The sequence below is a fragment of the Papio anubis genome, chromosome 17 (genome assembly GCF_008728515.1).
Source record: "Papio anubis isolate 15944 chromosome 17, Panubis1.0, whole genome shotgun sequence".
NCBI lineage: Eukaryota > Metazoa > Chordata > Mammalia > Primates > Cercopithecidae > Papio > Papio anubis.
The window spans coordinates 44,235,487-44,242,839 of record NC_044992.1 but is presented as its reverse complement, the minus strand read 5'-3'; positions in this window follow the sequence as shown (position 1 = coordinate 44,242,839).

The following is a 7,353-nucleotide window of genomic DNA, read 5'->3' as shown; positions in this document are numbered from 1 at the left end:
GCTTTGGCCTCCCAAAGTGCTAGGATTGCAGGCCTAAGCTGCTGCACCTGGCCATCACCCCCAACTCTGAAAGAGCTCAAAGCATTTCACAGAACCCCTGTCTCCTTTCCCTGATCATGTGTACTCTGCTTCAGACCCTGCTTCAAGCTGAGGGGGAGGGGGACCAGCTGGTAACTTCTTTAAGAGATGCAATGGGGGAGAGAGAGAATGGTCACTTGCCAAGGGAATGAGGGCAGACAAAAGAAAGGAAAATTGAGATGGGAGGAGGTGACCTGCAGAGGAATTGAAGAGAAAGAGATTATTGAGGTGAGAGCAAGCTTATTTCTTTCTATTTTACTTTTTTGGGGAGAACATTTGCAGATGCTTCATCCTTTCATTTTAACATGTCTTCCACAGACACTAAGAATAACTTGTCTGGAGGAAACTAGGATTTTTCTTCTGACCCCAAATTTGAACTAGGCCTATATCTGATCTCGCTGCCCTGCTTCTGACAGACTTAAGACTTCTTCACCTTCCACCTTTTCCTCATCCCAGGGAGAACCTTCTCACCCCATCCTTTGCCTTCGTAATTAAGGGAACAATTTGAGGTCTAAAGGAAGAAGTGAATTTCAAATCAGTTTAATAAAACATCACAAATCTGTCTGGGAATTGAGGAATACATTCCCTCTATAACAGCTGAAGTCAAAGACTGAGGCAAGTCAGCTGGGCGCAATGACTTGCACATTTAATCCCAGCATTTTGGAAGGCCAAGGCGAGAGGATCACTTGAGCCCAGAACTTCGAGACCAGCCTGGTCAAGATGGTGAGACCACATCTCTACAAAAATAAAGAAATTTAAAGATTAGCTGGGTGTGGTGTTGCCTCCACGAAGTCCCAGCTGCTCAGAAGGGAAGATTGCTTGAGCCCCGGAGTTCAAGGCTGCAATGCGCTATGACCACACCACTGCACTCTAGCCTGGGTGACAAAGACCCTGTCTCTATTTAAAAAAAGGAAAAAAAAAAAGTGCCTCGAGTTATACTGTCAGTTGCAGTGATTGCCTCAGCTTTCCAAATTTACTATGCTCCCCAATTCATCCCTGAGTCATGCCACCTTCTCTTGTGTTAGCAGGGACATTAAAACTTCCCAAAATTCCTGCTGGTTCTCCCAGCCCCAGCAGAAAGGACTGGGAGAACCAAGTAACTTTGATCCCTAGGTTCCCAATCTCCTCCTCCTCCCTAAAAGAAGCTTCGCTGACTGGAATAACCTATGGCCCATAGGATTTTTGGTTGACCAAATTAAACTCACCAGAGAGTGTCTGGGTGGACCAAACACCAAATGAAATAAAGTTGATGTCCTAGTTTGTATGATCTGCTTGTGCATAAAAGACAGCAAGGAGAACATAGACATGTTTGGAACTGAAGTTATCTTTCACAGTTTTCACTCCTTATCACACTGAGAATGCGGTCAAGGAAACCATTCTAACCAGAATGGGGATATATTAGAAGTTTAACCTTAGATTCTGGTCCTTTCTGTGGAGGAAGCTGCTTCAGCTGGGGGCTTGGCAGGAGCAATCTAAATTCTTTCATTAGATCTTAAATGTCTCTATCTGCTCTCTCCAGCCCGAATCTTGGGAGGCCAAACCCAAGATCAAAGGTTGGGGCTAGGCCGGCGCGGTGGCTCACGCCTGTAATCCCAGCACTTTGGGAGGCCAAGACGGGTGGATCACCTGAGGTCGGGAGTTCGAGACCAGCCTGACCAACATGGTGAAACCCCATCTCTACTAAAAAATACAAAAATTAGCCAGGCATAGTGGCAGGCACCTGTAATCCCAGCTACTTAAGAGGCTGAGGCAGGAGAATCGCTTGAACCCGGGAGGCGGAGGTTGCAGTGAGCCGAGATCGCGCCATTGCACTCCAGCCTGGGTGACAGAGTGAGACTCCGTCACAAATTAAAAAAAAAAAAAAAAAAAAAAAAGGTTGGGGCTTAGGAGGTAAAAGAATATTCATAATTTTTTCTCTTCTTTCTTTTTTTTTTTTTTCCAGGCAGGGTTTCGCTCTGTTACCCAGGCTAGAGTGCAATGGTGCAATCACGGCTCCCTGCAGCTTTGACCTCCTGGGCTCAAGCGATCCTCCCACCTCAGCCTCCTGAGTAGGCAGGACTACAAGCATGCACCACCACAAGTTTTTCACTATGAGATGATTTGTTTTTGTTGCTGTTAGGGAAAGGACGTTCCTTTTAATTCAAGCTAATTAAACTGTCATAAATCTGGTTGAGAACCTTAGACTGTAGGTAGTACATATTGTAATGGGATTAGTGCTAGCTGTGGAGCCAGAATAGTTGGGTTCAAGTCCTTGCTTGGCCATCTGTTTTTTTTTTTTTTTTTTGATACAGGGTCTCACTTTGTCACCTAGGCTGGAGTGCAGTGGTGCAATCTTGGCTCACTGCAACCTCTGCCTCCCAGGCCCAAGCAATCCTCCCACGTCAACCTCCCAAGTAGCTGGGATCACAGATGTATGCCAACATACCCAGCTAATTTTTTGTATTTTTGGTAGAGATGGGGTTTTGCCATGTGGCACAGGCTGGTCTCGAACTCCCGAGCTTGGGCAATTCACCCACCTCAGCCTCCCAAAGTGTGGGATTACAGGCGTGAGTCACTGTGCCTGGCCTTTGCTTGGCCATTTCTTAGCATTGTGACACTAGACAAGTTTCTTGATTTCTATGAGTCTCAGCCTTGGAAAAAAAGAATGGGTTTAATACTACTTATCTTGCTGCCTTGTTAGTAGGATTAAAGCAAACAAGAAAATACGAACCATAGGGAACTCTCTAAATGTATGACATCAACTTTAAATCACATTCTGAAATGATATGAGTCAGTCTGCTTTTAATGTAACTAGCATAGGCCGGGCACAGTGGCTCACGCCTGTAATTCCAGCACTTTGGGAGGCCGAGGTGGCCGGATCACGAGATCAGGAGATCGAGACCATCCTAGCTAACCCGGTGAAACCCATCTCTACCAAAAACAAAAAATTAGCCGGGCGTTGTGGCAGGTGCCTGTAGTCCCAGCTACTTGGCAGGAGAATGGAGTGAACCCGGGAGGCAGAGGTTGCAGTGAGTCAAGATTGAGATTGCACCACTGCACTCCAGCCTGGGCAACAGATAGAGGCTCCGTCTCAAAAAAAAAAAAAAAAAAAAAGTAAAAAAAAAATATATATATATGTATATATAACTAGCATATTAAAATATGGAAATATGTAGGCTAGGTGCAGTGGCTCACGCCTGTAATCCCAGCACTTTGGGAGGCGGAGGCAGGCAGATCACCAGAGGTCAGGGGTTCAAGACCAGCCTGGCCAACGTGGTTAAATCCTGTCTCTACTAAAAATACAAAAATTAGCCGGGCGTGGTGGCACACACCTGTGGTCTCAGTTACTCGGGAGGCTGAGGTAGGAGAATTGCTTGAACCTGGGAGGCGGAGGCTGCAGTGAGCCGAGATTACGCCATTGCACTCCAGTCTGGGTGACAGAGTGAGACTCTGTCTCAAAAAATAGATAGATAGATAGATAGATAGATAGATAGATAGATAGATAGACAGACAGATAGACAGACGTGATAGGAGAATAGCATTTAGGCTATATTTTCATGTAACAAAGCATCATATATTATACAATATAATATGTACTTTATCATATGCAAATTTCATTGAGAATTGAGAAGATTGGCTCTGTTTAGGCAAACGATTTTGTTTCTTGAAAACCAAAGCCTAATATTTTATACCTATAAAGAATCCAAATTATTAAAATTGCAACAGAAAGGCTTGTGGTTGGATATTAGAAAGAACTTCTTGATTTTCCAAATGTTGGGGAAAAGTTTTCTAGGGAGGATGTTGTCTCTTCTTCCTTAAGGGATTTAGCTTGGAAACTGTCCATCCTGGAGGGGACCTGACTTCTGGAATCTAGACAGATCAGCAAGATGTAAACTTCCATCTGGAGCCAATAACTGGGGGCATGACTAAATAATGATTGGGATCTTTCTAAAAGGAAAGGTTAGAGTGACATGAAGGATTAAAATAATTTTCTACTTAATCGAGTGTATCTAAATGCAATAGTTTTTTTGGCCAAAATATCTGCTTTGGAAATCTTAGCCAAATACTGATCAAGCTGAATTTGGGTCTGAATGACTATACAGATTGTGATTTTTCTGCAGTTGTTTCGAGGGAGAGAAAGTTTTAAGAGGGCTCCTTTACTATTCATTCTCTCCTCTGAAGAGGAAGATCTCTTTCCGGCACTAAATATCTAGTTTACCCCTCAGTGTAGATAGAGGGATGGCTGGGAGGAGAGAAGAGGGATAGGCAGAGCTAGGGTGGAGAGGTCAGTGGAGGATCTGGGCTATAATTACCCTCAGCAGGCAGAGGATGAAGTGGGGCCCTACAGGCCACCTTCTGCAAAGTGAGGACTGAGAGCACATCCCAAGAAGATCTGCAGTGGGGCCAGCAAGTGCTTGTCAGAGACTTGGGTGAAAGATGGGTAGGTGAGGCCGGGCGCGGTGGCTCAAGCCTGTAATCCCAGCACTTTGGGAGGCCGAGACGGGCGGATCACGAGGTCAGGAGATCGAGACCATCCTGGCTAACACAGTGAAACCTCGTCTCTACTAAAAATACAAAAACTTAGCCAGGCGAGGTCGCAGGCGCCTGTAGTCCCAGCTACTCGGGAGGCTGAGGCAGGAGAATGGCGTGAACCCGGGAGGCGGAGCTTGCAGTGAGCTGAGATCCGGCCACTGCACTCCAGCCTGGGTGACAGAGCGAGACTCCGTCTCAAAAAAAAAAGAAAGATGGGTAGGTGAATTCAGCAGTGCTCTTTAGGGAGTCTCAGAAATTGTGCCTATGCTCTGATGCCCCAGCAACAAGATTAAACATAACTAAAAGGGACTGTTAAAGTCTAGAACATCATGTCAAAAAAGAAGTTTGGTGGCTCTTTTTATATGAAATGGCTTACTTAAAAAAACAAACAAAAAAAACCAAAAACCAAAAAGAGTAAACATGACCAAATGTTGGGGGAGGTGGCAGAGGATGAAAGTCAGAGGAAAACTTGGCTAGGATACTTTTTAATACTCATATTTATCGAATACCGGGCACCTGGCAGACAACACCACACCCAATTACCTGCTTGTTGAAAAGATTTTACTCTCTACTCATTTAAATAAAGGTAAATGCATGATTATTGGTGTAAAGATACTAATTAAAATTTATTGACCAGGCACAGTGGCTCACGCCTGTAATCCTAGCACTTCGGGAGGCTGAGGCAGGAGGATCACTTGAGCCAGGAGTTCAAAACCAACCTGGGCAACACAGTGCGATATCGTCTCCACAGAATATTTTAAAATTAGCTGTAAAAAATAAATAAATAAAAGGCCAGAGGAGGTGGCTCATGCCTGTAATCCCAGCACTTTGGGAGGCCGAGGCGGGCGGATCACTTGAGGTCAGGAGTTCAACGCCAGCCTGGCCAACATGGTGAAACTCCATCTCTACTAAAAATATAAAAATTAGCCAGATGTGGTGGCAGGTGCCTGTAGTCCCAGCTACTTGGGAGGCTGAGATAGGAGAATCACTTGAACCCAGAAGGTGGAGGTTGCAGTGAGCCGAGATCTTGCCACTGCACTTCAGCCTGGGTGACAGAGTAAGACTCCATCTCAAAAATAAATAAATAGGCGGCCTGGCGCGGTAGCTCATGCCTGTAATCCCAGCACTTTGGAAGGCCGAGGCAGGCAGATCACCTGAGGTCAGGAGTTTGAGGCCAGCCTGGCCAACACAGCGAAACCCTGTCTCTACTAAAAATTAGCCGGGCATGGTGGCAGGTGCCTGTAATCCAAGCTACTCAGGAAGGTGAAGCAGGAGAATTGCTTGAACCCAGGAGGCAGAGGTTGAAGCGAGCTGAGATTGCGCCACGGCACTCCAACCTGGGCAATAAGAGTGAGACTCTGTCAAAAAAATAATAATAAATAATTAGCCAAACGTGGTGGCTCGCACCTGTAGTCCTAGTTACTCAGGTGGCTGAGATGGGAGGGCCACGTGAGCCTAGGAGGTTGAGGCTGCAGTGAGCTGTGACTGTACCACTCCACTCCAGCCTGGGTGACAAAGTGAGACCTTATCTCAAAAAATAAAAGAAAATTTGTTAAAATTGCCCCCACCAGATTCATGTGGGGTAGGTCATTGTCGAACACCAAGAATTACTTAAGAGCACAAGACATCAGCCATAATAAACAGTTAATACATTGTTTGTGAAGACTAAATAATATATACTAAAGAATATACATATAGGCCGGGCGCGGTGGCTCAAGCCTGTAATCCCAGCACTTTGGGAGGCCGAGGCGGGTGGATCACAAGGTCAGGAGATCGAGACTATCCTGGCTAACATGGTGAAACCCCGTCTCTACTAAAAATACAAAAAACTAGCCGGGCGCGGTAGCGGGCGCCTGTAGTCCCAGCTACTTGGGAGGCTGAGGCGGGAGAATGGCGTGAACCCGGGGGGCGGAGCTTGCAGTGAGCCGAGATCGCGCCACTGCACTCCAGCCTGGGAGACACAGTGAGACTCTGTCTCAAAAAAAAAAAAAAAAAAAGAATATACATATATATTAATGTAGAGTACATTAGAGGCATTTAATTCTTCCATTTATTTCACAGATAGAGAAACTGAGGTCCAGAAAGGGGAAGAGACTTGCTCAGACATAAGTTAACTTTTTTTTTTTAAATGACTCAGGGTTATCATGATTGCAAGTAATTCCTCAGTCTAATGGTCCTTTGCTTTCACTGTAATATTAATGAGACATGCTTCTTGAAAGAATGATTCACTAAGAGCAGGGCAGACTGACCAGCAGCTTTCCGGGCTGCACTGAAACCTTCCCACTCCAATCACAGCGAATTTATAACCACTCTGTGCTACAGATCACTCACAATTGGTCCTGACCCAAGAGGAACCCTGCCCCAGTCAGGATGGAATAAGTGAGTGCAACCACTTGGAGCTGCCCTCTAATCTGCCACCACCACTGGGGTCTGCTGCCCTATCTGGGAACCACCCCTCTTCCTCTTACTTCTCCATGGCCAACTGGGAAAACTTAAGCTAAAAAGGATGACCCCAGAGATGAAAGAAGGAAAAGAAGTTAATCTGGAACACAGGGATCCTGAATTGCAATCCTTTATGAATCCCAAATTGCCAGGCATTCCCTTGAATCTGAATTGGGTGGGGAAACTGAAACTGGGAGTCACTTTCTTCTGCAAATGCATTGTCTCTTTGTTCTGTTGTGTTATCATCAGAGATGGTGAGTTTCATAAATTTGGAAAGGAAAGAGCCAGCAACCTTGTGTGTTTCCCGTAAAAAGAGTTTCA